The following is a 10756-nucleotide window of genomic DNA, read 5'->3' as shown; positions in this document are numbered from 1 at the left end:
TGAACCACCAAACTGACGTATTTATGCGTGCCACAATCAAACTATTGATTATTTGATGAAAATGAAAAACAAGAGTCGGGATTTTATCATAAATTTTAATATTTGAGTGAGAATTTGGAAAATGGATGAAAGAGAGTGGTTTATTTGTAAATACTAAGTTTCCATTGGTTTGTTTGTAATTGCCCCTAAATTAAATAAATTTAGTGAATTGCAATCTAATTAAAATAGTTCATTCACATGAAAGAAAAAATAATTAAATTCAACAAAATGAAATAAAAAATAAATTTAATTTTAACTAAGAGAATAATTTATATAATTTGAATCTCCAACTCGAAAGTAATAAATGCACATAATTTGTATAACTTCATTATAATTATATCGATTAAAGAAAAGTAAAGATATTTAAATCATGATGTATTTATTGTCATAATTTATTCCAGTCAAGGGTAAAATGGTTTCAAAAACGAATGCTAAAAATAAGATGGGCCCCAGCCAGGGAGAACCAATGAGAAAGCAATAATCTTCCAAATGGAAATTGAGCCGGATACGGAACCATGCATCCAGCTCAGGGAGGGAGGAGTTCCAGACTGTGAACTTGAACTTGGAACTTAGGAGCAGCAAGCCTAAACGTGAAGCCATGATTATTGGGCCTCTCACGCATTAGTTCCATCTGAGGAAACCATTTTGACAGCTTTATCCTTAACACTGCAATGGCGTCGTCCCCATCTGCCCCACTCAAGAGGTAAGCCGCACAGCGAGACGAACACCCGTGGTGATGGCGACGCGGCTCCCTTTTATGCGCGCAAGAAAGCGAGGCGCCCACGTCTACATCTTCCTTTTTCTGTTCTGAAGTTAAATGATCTCTCTCGGGATAAGTGATAATTTTCTTAGACTGATAGTTTTTTTTTAATGTATTTACATGTACGGCAAAAGTTTGATATTTATACTTATATTAATTTAATATCTTAAATTCATACAGTTTTTAATGTATTTACATGTACGGCTATACTTATATTAATTTAATATCTTAAATTCATACATATAAAGGTATATTTTATTTTGATGGTTCGCCATAATATCATTATAACTCTATTACATAATATTTACTTTTTTTTTCTTTCTCGGTGTATGTCATTGTACTAATAATTTTTTTTGAATTTGTATTTACTCTTCTTGCTTTGAATTAGTAATGGCAACGTCCCGTGTTCTGGATGTTGCGTCGTTTTGAATGTTGCTTCTTGAGTTTGTGATGTCTGTTGTAGCTTTGTATGGTACTTCTCATAAAGAGTAGGTGAGCGGTTAATATTGAACAACGACGATCGGCGGATGGTGATCGGCAACAGGCAGCGACTGCTGGTCGGCAATGAAATGACATTAGATTTTTGCTTATTTTCCAAGCTTCAAGCTATCTTCTTCGGGTTTCAACCGACGTCGATCACCTCCAATCTCTGTTGACCACCACCAGTTGTTGCCTGTCGCCGACCAACACCCGCCGATTGTCTCCAATCACCATCGGTCGCCACACAATCCTTGCGACGAAGCACCACGCTAAGCAACAACTGATATCGCGAAGTCACGGAGCAACATTCGAAACAACACATCATCCCGAACACCGAGAAGTAACCCCACAAGCGGTGTAACAATGCATCTCAAAGATGGTGTAATGAGGCACCCTGCATACGCTCGTGCAACACCTGACTCCCTAGTTAAGGAAAAGCTTAGACTTGTGTACTAATTATTCATAATTGACTATTTCAACTGAGCTAGGCCCTGTAATTTTTCTCTCATTCAAGTGTTTTTCACGTAAAAATTCGAGGTGACTCCTTCCATTTACTTTTTCTCTTTTGTTTGAATGTGTGTTGAATTCTTGAGCAACACTATGACGATAAAAAATTTATTACTCTACCACCGCGATTCTCCCAGCAAATATCAATTATGAAAAAAAAATAATACAATTGATCAAATGCCATAACAAATAGAGTAAAAGTATGCTATATTTAAATAAATTATTTATTTAATTTTTTAGTTCGTAAATTTCAAAATTCTATTTTTTATTTCTTAAAATGACATGGCATTCTATTATGGATTTTCTATGCTCAAACATAGAGAAGTACTTGTAAGCTTCTGTTCGACTGGCCGATCGAACTTTTAACACCGCAATAAAAAGTTATTTTATGTTGTAAAATTAGGGTTAAAAACACTTTTAGTAGAAATTTTAGGGCTGTAAATAGTTCATAAAGGAAGGGATTTGAATGTAATTTAGCAGAAAACAATGTTGCCTTGTATTGCCCTCCTTGGCACTGTACTTCAGTACTGGACCACTGCTTTCTGCTCTCTTGAGCCTCGACTGACGGATGGGTAAATGGCTGGCAACCCCGCGCAAGTTTCGATGACTTCTTTATCGCAACGGACAGGTGGAGTCACCGCTTAAGATTAATGCCGCAACAATTATTCTTTTGAAGTTAACTGAAATTAAAGTATGACTGAAAAATTAGTCATAATTTATATCAGGGAAATTATATATAAAGTTAAAATTTCACTAAATTTTTTTTTTTCAACTAACAAGATTATATACTTCAAGTGTCACAATTAAATCATTAAAAATAGACAAAAATGAAATGGACTGAAATTTAATTGTGAATTTCAACATTAAAGTGAGAATTTAACGTATCAAGATAAGTGAGATTTTTATAATTATAATGTCCTTTTGAAAGTGCCTCCAAGCTACTCATCTCTTGAGATCATTTTCAACCGAATGAAAGCACCGTTTTACTTTGCGTTTATCATCAATATCATGCAACTTTTTCATCGCAATTCAAACAAAAGTTGTATGGTAATTAAAAATGTTATTATTGACAATCCAAGCACATTATATATTTAGAGTTCAGAAATAGAACCACATTGTTTTGATAGTGATTATGCATCATCAAAATATAAGATCTTCTTAATTCAATTGAATACATCTCCTCAATTTGTTAATAAGAAGTGTGATTGATGCTCTTAGCCTCAATATTTGTTGCGAGTTGTTCTCAAATCATTTTTTTTTTCATTTGACCTAGGACTATACCTATATCTCTCAACCAAACCATTATAAATCTCATATATCATTTATTATGATGTGACTTCATATTTGTTTCCTTATGGAGCATTTCAAGTTAGTACTTCCTAATCTCTCTTTCACTCTCAAACTATGCAATGCATCTCTCTCTCTCTCTCTCTCTCTCTCTCTCTCTCTCTCTCTCAATCTCTAAAAAATTGAGATTTTAGTTTTCACTCAAGAAATTCTTGTAGGTGTTGGGGGTGAAGCATCAAGGTTGACAAGCCTAGAGCTATTTGGTCAATAAAGGTGCATGTGGCCAATAGTTCCACTTTAGCTTCAATGATATCAATCAACTTCACTAACATTGATTAAGTACAAATAAACAATTTTTGTAATTAAATAATTATCATTATTATGACAATAATTACAAATTACCAAATTTCTAACCTACTAATCAACATAAAAAGGTTTAATTAGTTTTTAAATGGCTAATCTATCAACTAAATTTTGATGCGTTGAGATTATTGTTTAGTGTAGGGTCTATTCATAGTTTCTTTAAGGAGTGCAAATGGAGTAGAAATCAAATTTCTTATCAGAGAGGGCTAGCAATTCACTATAAGGGCAAAGTATATAATGGTCTACGCCTTAACAACATAAGATTTTATATTTGACCAACCACTTCTCAACATCTTTATGATCATTTTGATTGATCTTGTGATAAGAATTTTTTTTAAGATTTTTATTTTCACTATATGAATAGGTTTATTTTAACATTGATGATATTACTTCAAATCTATCAAGAAGAATGCAATATTACTTACTATTAAAAAAAAACTAGCATGGAGACCAGTAACATGACTCACACTCCTTATAGAGGCATCTTTTTCTGTAAAGAACACATATACCATCTTATTAATTTCCACAATTAAAAGAATTAATATATTCAATTTTGATATATATGAAATACTAAGTCCTGGCACCAATTTTATATTCCATTGAACATTGGCAAATTAATTAGATTTGCCATGAAAATTATTCTTTGAGTTGCCACGACTTAATTAGAGCTTATTAGCAGCTCAGTCTAGAAGTTGATGGAGGCTAACTTCATTTAAGAAGTTTTAAACCATGATTTGATTCTAAATGTAAGCAAACTTGTTGTGAATAAAATAATATTTGTTGCAATTACTAAATCGAATGAAGCTCATCCTAAGAATAGTTACCCACTTCTATGGGCAGGTGCTTTATCAAGTTAGATAATAGATTACCCTAATTTGAGATTACTTCTTACTTTATTAAGCCACCATAAAGTAAAAACATGCATCCAATTAAATAAGAAAAGAATCTATTTATCGTATTTCAACGATGGATATGTTGCAATGTTGTAAGACCTCTTAGATTAAAAATTCTTCGGTAACTAATTAGGGAATGACAAATATTGTTTTTTAAGTTCAAAATTAGTAGCACAATAAATTATATGAAATGAATTGCTTGCGGAAAAAAAAAGCTTGATACTTTATGGATTTGTAGAATTTCTTAATTACACTTAAAAAAATTACATGCACTTAAATCCTCTCAAGTAAATCCTTAGAGTAAATTTTTAAATAAATTTGGGTTTACTTTTTAATATTGAGAAAATAATTTTAAATTTAGATATAATATTTTCATTCCCTAGATAATAAAAAAATTACAATAATTTAAAGGACATTTTAAGGTCTAAGTTATTTTATATAAAATTATAAAAACTTGTGAAGTTATTAATAAAATTTATTAGAAGCACCAAGCACTTCTAGTAGACTTATGAATGCAACTAGATGTACTTATTGGCTTTAGATTTACCTCTAGAGTTGACCCTAAGCACCCACCATTCTTTCCGCTACGAACAATTGCTAATATAACCTTAAAATCTATACATTAAGATGTATTTTCCCAAAGGGAAAATAGAAATCAACCAACCACAGTGCTTTTGCATCAAGTAGATCACCCGAAAGCAAAATATATCTGTCACCTTAATATTCAAATGCAAAAATAATGATGATCAATTTATCATTGAACTCATAAATCTTAGAATGGATTATCCTTAAGTTATAGAAGTCAAAGTTTTCCTTTCAAAGTTATTCTATTCATCGAAGAACTCTCCTAGAGCTAAATTGCATTTGTTGTCATAAATCTTATAAAATTTAAAATCAAATGGTTCAACATCTATTTTGAGAATCAACTATTCATAAAAAAACTCTTTGTCATCTTTGATTGATACATAATCTTTGTTGTTGACATTTTGAAGGGTTTTCTTATTGAAAATAATGAGAGCAAGAGAGACTAGGTGGAATAGCACAACAATTTGATTCTTTGATGAAAATACTTGTAGCCAACACTTTAAAATGATGTAATGAACTCTCAAGAAGATATATTCAATCAAATTTCAATTATCTCTTCCGTGATAACTTTTTTCAGTGAATATAAATGATGCAAACAATTATAGTTACCAAATTTATTTCCGTATTATATTAGAGGCATTTGTTTCTTAATTTCAACACGTGTTTGTTAATTTAATAAATAATGCATTCACGTCATATTTTGAACATGATGAGCTTTGAGGCTGTAACTTCCAAGCCACATTCCAAATAACTTGACTTGAAAAAAAAATTCTTCTCCCATCGCTCAACCTTGCCAAAAAAATAAAAGGGCCATTTAAATACATACCACCCAATTACTGTGGATTTACATATTTAACGCCTAAATTCTATATTTTACATTTATACCGCCCAAATCTTTTGTATCACATAAAAAATAATTATTTAAAAATAAAAATTTAGGTTTTAGATATGTAAATATATATGAATTAAGTGGTATGTATATAAATCTTGTCGTTGAACCCAAATTTATCATCGAGCCAAGCCCAATGAATAGAGCACACAAGAATAAAGACCCCTTGAGAAAAGACAAAAAATTGACAAAGATTCCTTAATTGAGAATTGATAAGAAAAAAAATATTCACCTTTTTATATACAATACTTTTCTATTTAAAGGAGGTGACCCCACATTAAAAAAACATGTTATATCATTTAAAATAAAAGAATTCTAACATGAGCAATTGACGATATTATAGCTTTCAACCATGACATTTGCAGCAAACTACTTTCCATATAGCAAGCAACTGTTATCTTTGCTGGTTGACTACTACTATTACAGTTTCCAGCTATGATCTATGTAGTCAACTAATGATATTGCATTAACTAACTATAACATATGTGATCAATTTACGATATTACTGTCACCAACTAAGGTTTATATGACCAATTGATGATATTTGAGCCATTAAATACGACCTATGTGACCAACTAATGATATTATAACTTTCAACAATGACCTTTGTGGTTTAATACTACATATGCAACAATCAATTACAACTTTTTAACTCATCACTACTGTTACAAGCTCCAATTACCATCTATGTGGTCAACTTATGATGAACCATGACATTTATAGCCAACTGATGATATTGCAACTTACAGTTACGACCTTTAAAACCAACAATTGTCACTACAACCAAGAACTACATTTATTGTAATCATCAACTTTGTAATTTTATCTTTTCTAATTCATAAGAAAAGGGAATATATAGACTTACAAACACAAATTGAATTAATTTGACTTAACCCTTTTTTATGCTTTGAAGGATGTTTTCACGTGAAAACCTTATTGTCTTTTTTGACTATTTATTTATTGTGTGTGTGTTGGATTTCATATAATATTATAAAATTAAAGTGTCTTTTTGACTATTTATTTATTGTGTGTTGGATTTCATATAATATTATAAAATTAAATTATGAGTTAGAAATTTTTCCAAACACACACAAAAATATTAAATATATTTTATTTAATATCAAGATACAAATTAGTAAACAAAAGTATAAATAAAAAATAAATTTAAGAAGGATCACATTGGACCACTTGAATCTATCATTTTTATTTTATTTTATTTATACTTTGTCATAAAATTAAATAGATGCTAAAATAGAAATAGTGGTGGCAAACTGGTCAATGACCACATTAATGATTGTTTTTAGAAAAAAATTTAAAACATCGAAATTTATTTAGACTATTTTCTGAATAAATAAATAGGATAAGAAATCAATATTTTTTAAGAGTAAAAATAAAATAAAATTGATGCGAAACAGCCTCCTAGTAACAGATATATACTATATCAAAGAAAAATCACCAGATTTAAAACGTGCGACCCAATAATAACTATAATAAATGTCAAAGTGCTTAAATAACTAAAATAACAGCTATAAGAAATAAATCCCAATAAAAGGCATATGAAAACCAATTATTTGCGGTCTTTCTTTGCCAATGCTAGGAAATATAAAAAATCATTGAGATACATAATACACAATTCTTATCTATTTACATATCTAACATCTAGATCTTACTTTTACATTTATACCATTCAATTAATTGCACTCTTTCATATACAAATGAGATGACATATTCATATATATGTAATACAGGAAGTCCGGAATAAAGACTGAAATCCTCATCATCCGTTCCGCATTACAATGATATAATGACATATTGCACTGATTTAGATTAGTTCACCGGGGAGTTACCACATCCAACATCACCAAACGCACCTCACTGTTCACAGCCTGTCATCTCGATTCAAAGCAAGAGAACACATAATCATATCCTACTCGGATATTCCACGTGGCAACATCACACGTCCCCACTCCCTCCCTACAAAAATCGAAACCCCCTCCATCCTCCTCACCTCGCTGCCCAATGGCGCCTTCTCTTCTTCCAACTCTTCTCTTCCTCTCCTTCCTATCATCCTCCACCGCGTTCCACTCCTCCTCCTACCCACCTCACCGTAGCCTTATCCTAGTCCAGCAGCAACCCCTCGTTCTTCGCGACCACAACGGTCCTCTTCTCAAAGGCAATCTCACTCTTCACCTCCTCTGGTACGGCAAATTCTCCCCCTCCCAACGCGCCCACATATCCGACTTCCTCAGCTCTCTTTCCCCTCCGTCCAAACTCCCTCCCCCCTCCGCCGCCTCCTGGTGGGCCACCACCTCCGCGTACCGCGGCGGCGCGGCCATCGTTTCCATTGGTCGCGAAACCTTCGACGCCTCCTACTCCCTCGGCCGCTCCCTCACCTCCGCCTCTCTCCGCCGCCTCGCGCGGCGGGCGGGCGCGGGGTCGCCTCTATCACTGCCGTCTTCACCTCCGGTGATGTGACCGTCGATGGTTTCTGCATGAGCAGGTGCGGGCTTCACGGCGCGGCGCGAAACGGCGGGGCGAAGTTCCCGTTTCTTTGGGTGGGGAACCCGGCGGTGCAGTGCGCGGGGCAGTGCGCGTGGCCGTACGCGTTGCCGGAGTACGGGCCTCGGGGGGCGGTACCTCTGGTGGCGCCGAGCGGGGATGTGGGAGTGGAGGGGATGGTGATTAACCTGGCGACGTTAATGGCGGGGGGGGGGGGGGAACCGAATCCGTATGGCGGAGGGTACTTTCAGGGACCGGCGGCGGCGCCGCTGGAAGCGGTGACGGCGTGCACGGGGATATTTGGGAGTGGGGCGTACCCTGGTTATCCGGGGAAGGTGCTTGTGGATGGGAAGAGTGGCGCCAGCTATAATGCAAGGGGCGTGAACGGGAGGGAGTTTTTGCTGCCGGCGATGTGGGATCCGAAGACTTTCAATTGCGCTACGCTTGTTTAAATTTTTCTTTCTTTTTTTTTTAATTATTGGTGTTTTGGCTTTTTGGGTTTCTTTTTTTCCTTTTTTTTTTTCGGTTTGATTATAAATTGTGAAAAAGGTGGTTGATGGGAAGAGTGATAAAGGTTGATGTGAATGCTTTTTACGGTTTGTAAAATATTCCTTGTAAAAGATATGAAATACGATGCATACTTGTTGGAATTGATGGGAAAGCTTGGAATGGGACCGATTGATTTTGTGAAAGGGTGATTTTACAATTTGAAATGGATGGATTTGTTAATTTTGAAGTGATCAAATATGGACAGGTGCAGCCGGTGCTTTATAAGAACTACATAGCGAGTTACATGGTAATTTCACTTAACCCATGCAAACAACCATCACAGATGCGGTCCTCATGCTCGATTTTGGGCAAGCCATGCACCTTAGGTCCAGATTTTTTTTCTCGTAAGGGGCAGGATATTCGCAAGGTGGAGATTTTCTCCTAAAAGGGCTGAATATTCACTAAGGTGGAGAGTTGTTTGGTAGGCACATATACCGGGTGATGCATATCTCCTAAAGTGTTGGATATTCGTCAAGGTGGAGAATTGTTAGATATGACTCATATTTAGGGAGTTGGAGTTTCTTGGTGAAAATGAGTGTCTCTTGAAAATAAAGGGGGTTGGGGGGAGCGAGGGCGGGGTTGTAAATCTTTGGGTTTTATCTATAAATAGATGTGTAACCCTATGGGTATGTAACTTCTCTGAAATAGTGAAACCGCCGCTCGCTCCCGAGGACGTAGGCAATTCTTTGCCGAACCTCGTTAAATCTCTTTGTTCTTCTTCTAGTTTGTGTTGATTCCTGTTTTATTCCGCTAAATTTCACAACAACCCTTTATCATATGTGTCTGGCCAATAAATCGTTATTTCCCCTGCATCCTCCATCATCTTATCTTCATCTCTACACTTTCCTGTCTTCTTCTTCGTTGTTCCTCTCCTTCTTCGTTCTTCTCCTATTTCTTCTGCATTCTCTTCCTGTTATTATGCTTGTTCCTTCATATGATTCTCACTTTCATATGAGGTGAACTCTGTATGTTTTCCTTATGCTTAAAGTACGAAGTCATAAAGCATGCGAAGTATAAAGGGTTTTCCCTATGTTTCAAAGTACTTGAAGTATAAAATTAGTCCACATTTTCCTCGTGTTTCAAAGCACTCTATTCATATGGATCTTCATGTTTAAAATCATTTGAACTTTACAGAGTTTTCCCTATGTTTCAATAACTTTTACATCCTTCTTAAAAATAAAGAAAAACAGAATAAAACAATTTCAGTGAATTTAAAACAATTAAAATAAATATAAAACAGTTTAATTAATAAAAAAATAAAAATATAAACTATTTAAATAATTTAAAACAATCTAAAAAATAATTTAGAACACTTAAAAGCAATTTTAAAAAATAAAACATAATTTAGTTCCCTTAAAAGCAATTTAAAACATTTAAAATGAATATTTATATAAATAATTTAAAATCATTAAAAATAACTTAAGATAACTAGAATACTTGAACCATATAACTTATAATAGTTTAAACACTTAAATCAAATGAAAATATCAACATACCTTTACTCAAACCTAATAGCTTAAAAATGTATGTGCTTGCCGTTTAACAATAGTAAAAAAATTAGGTAAAGGAGCACGCCAAAAATTTATTGTTTGTGTATACTGGTTCTATAATGATCGATGTGTTAGTGTGGTTCAGATGTTTCATCACAAGATTCAACGCTATAATGCTTGAACCCTATTGGAATATGGTGTTAAAGGATGATCTTAGCTAATAGAGAAGTCTCTTGAGATTTATGCCTATTAAAGAAATGACTTATATCCCTTAAAGGGAAATCTTCTTGCACTAGACGACATAAATCATCACAAATTACATGAGGTCAAACTAAGTTCTTACTGCGTGTTAGAGGCTTGTTTTTAGGTTGGACCATACGAGATGGATGTGTAGAGCTACTAATGCCTATTTCTT

General features: G+C 34.1%; 1 pseudogene; it reads left to right on the top strand.

Moving 5' to 3' along the window:
• The first annotated feature begins 7770 nt into the window (after positions 1-7770).
• LOC110030765 lies at positions 7771-8952 on the top strand (annotated as a pseudogene).
• The last annotated feature ends 1804 nt before the right edge of the window (positions 8953-10756 follow it).

The sequence above is a fragment of the Phalaenopsis equestris genome, unplaced genomic scaffold, assembly GCF_001263595.1.
Source record: "Phalaenopsis equestris unplaced genomic scaffold, ASM126359v1 Scaffold000760, whole genome shotgun sequence".
NCBI lineage: Eukaryota > Viridiplantae > Streptophyta > Magnoliopsida > Asparagales > Orchidaceae > Phalaenopsis > Phalaenopsis equestris.
The sequence above is the reverse complement of the archived record's forward strand: the minus strand, read 5'-3'. Positions and strand labels throughout refer to the sequence as shown.